This window comes from Palaemon carinicauda, chromosome 14 (assembly GCF_036898095.1).
Source record: "Palaemon carinicauda isolate YSFRI2023 chromosome 14, ASM3689809v2, whole genome shotgun sequence".
Lineage (NCBI taxonomy): Eukaryota > Metazoa > Arthropoda > Malacostraca > Decapoda > Palaemonidae > Palaemon > Palaemon carinicauda.
In genome coordinates, this window is record NC_090738.1 from 15,422,579 (window position 1) to 15,425,078 (window position 2,500).

Sequence of the window (2,500 nt, forward strand, 5' to 3'; positions counted from 1 at the left end):
AAGGCCTGGCTATTAGAATTAACTGCCTGCCTAGTATTACGAACAGGATAGAATTGTCCAGGGAGATCTGAATGTAAAGGATGGTCAGAGTTATGAAAAATCTTATGCAACATGCATAATGAACTAATTGAACGACGGTGCCAAAGATTAATATCTAGATCAGGAATAAGAAATTTAATAGACCGTAAGTTTCTGTCCGACAAATTAAGATGAGAATCAGCAGCTGAAGACCAGACATGAGAACAATACTCAAAACAAGGTAGAATGAAAGAATTAAAACACTTCTTCAGAATAGATTGATCACCGAAAATCTTTAAGACTTTCTCAATAAGCCAATTTTTTGTACAATTGAAGAAGACACAGACCTAATGTGTTTCTCAAAAGTAAATTTACTAAATATATATAGCCAGACACTTGATCTTTACTATATAGGGGAGACCGCAATCGTTAGTCACACGAATACCTGATTCACCTGTGTTACATACTCTCGACACTTGGCACTTGATGCCCAGGTATGCATCGCTTGGCACTTAACGCTCGGCAATTAGTACTTGCCAACTATACTTTGGTAATTTGTACTTGGGACCTATAGAACAGTACCGATGGGGCACGGTGAGAATTACGGGAAGAAATGGGAGAGAAATGGGAAAGAAAGATGATTTAAACTCATGTTTTCTCATTTCTCGTACGATAGGCGAAACGGAGAGTAGTCGCACGTAGATATTCAAAGCCGACAAATAGAATGCCGGAATTGTAAAGGTGTGGTTTAAACCCACATTCTTATCTCCTTTTTTATTGTCATGACATTTATATTATTTCTCTCGCCATGTTTGTTAAATTTTAACCTTTATTTACAATGTGGACAAGTGAATTGACACTTGGAAACTAACCAAATAGTTTTGTTTTTTTGTAAATAAGTAAAAAGAAAAATTCTCGCATGATCTAAGAAGACGTGATATATTGCTATCTCAATAAAGGCAAGATCATCTGAAAAAGACGTTATTGGGCGTTGAACATATGTATATATGGTTAGGCTCTATGGCATTGTCCTGCTAGCTAGGACATTGTTACTGTCCCTTGCCTCTGTCATTCATGAGCGGTCTTTAAACCTTAAAATTGACCAGTCGAAATTGAACCATGTTTATATTAATCTGAGGCAGACCGCGAATGTCAATAGGTCATATTTAACATTTAACTCATGAAAACGCATAAGAAGAAAATAAAGATAGCATTAATACAAGAATATCGCCAAAAGATTTTTTTTTGGTATATGATCGTATCCAAGTTATGTGAATGATTTATTCATTAAAGTGAATATATATATACATATATATATATATATATATATATGTATATATATATATATATATATATATATATATATATATATATATATATATAGGCGTGTATGTCCATTTATGTGTCCGTGCATTTATGAATATATACATAACATCATCATCATCATCTCCTCTTACGCCTATTGGCACAAAGGGCCTTGGTTAGATTTCTCCAGTCCTCTCTATCTTGAGCTTTTAATTCAATACTTCTGCATCCATCATCTACTTCACGCTTCATAGTCCTCAGCCATGTAGGCCAGAGTCTTCCAACCCTATCACATATATATCATTATATAATTATGGCTCCTTGGTCTGGGCACTAGAAATATATTATACTATGGCTCGTGACTTGGAACCAAACATATAATATTATTTACACTACTACTGGAAAGTTACTCAGCCTCTCGAATTCCAAACTCACTTGTTTGCATTTACATTAAAACTGTTACACTTTAAAATATTAATACACGAATTCTGAGACAGTTAAATAACTCCCAGACGGCAATATATAAAACACTGAAAATCCAAAGGTCTCTTAAGTACACTCAAAACCAAACTGGGTAATTATTCTTAAGACGTATTTATGACTTGCTACTGCTCTTAACAGGATACGATTGGAATCTGATTCTAAACAATGGTGATTGCAATAATACACTCTTTACAAAAATAAATATACATTCTAAATAAATTACAACACTTTGAAAGAATTTGCGTAATAACAAAATAAAACACTTGAATTATTAAGTCTAAACAAAACTTAGATTAAGACAAAAATGATTCGATCTGGAAATTATATATGAACTTGACCTGAACTATTAAATCTGAATAAACCTTAGACTAAGACAAAAGGAATAATGCAATGTAAATTATACAAAAGCTTGAAATTAAATCTGAATAATACAATATTCAAGTTTGATACTTAATGAAAATAGATAAGCAGATCACAATACAAAATCTAACCTTCCTACAGGGTCGCTTACAAAACTTTATACAATGCCAACACTCACTCTAAAACAATGAATTCAAAATCATTGTTTCGTCTTACGTATCTTTTCGACACATGATTTGCTTTGGGGCACAAAGTCCCTTAGGAAAGGAAACACTAAACGCACCGAACACTTTCAAAAACAATACACTGGGTTGCGGGCGAAAGTGAGAGAAGT

At 33.4% G+C, this 2,500-nt stretch overlaps 1 protein-coding gene across 1 annotated transcript in view; it reads right to left on the minus strand.

Annotated features, from left to right (window-relative positions):
- LOC137653443 (dipeptidyl peptidase 1-like) overlaps window positions 1–2,500 on the minus strand; it is a 23,451-nt gene that overhangs the window by 20,021 nt on the left and 930 nt on the right. The gene's annotated exons all lie outside the window — the stretch shown is intronic.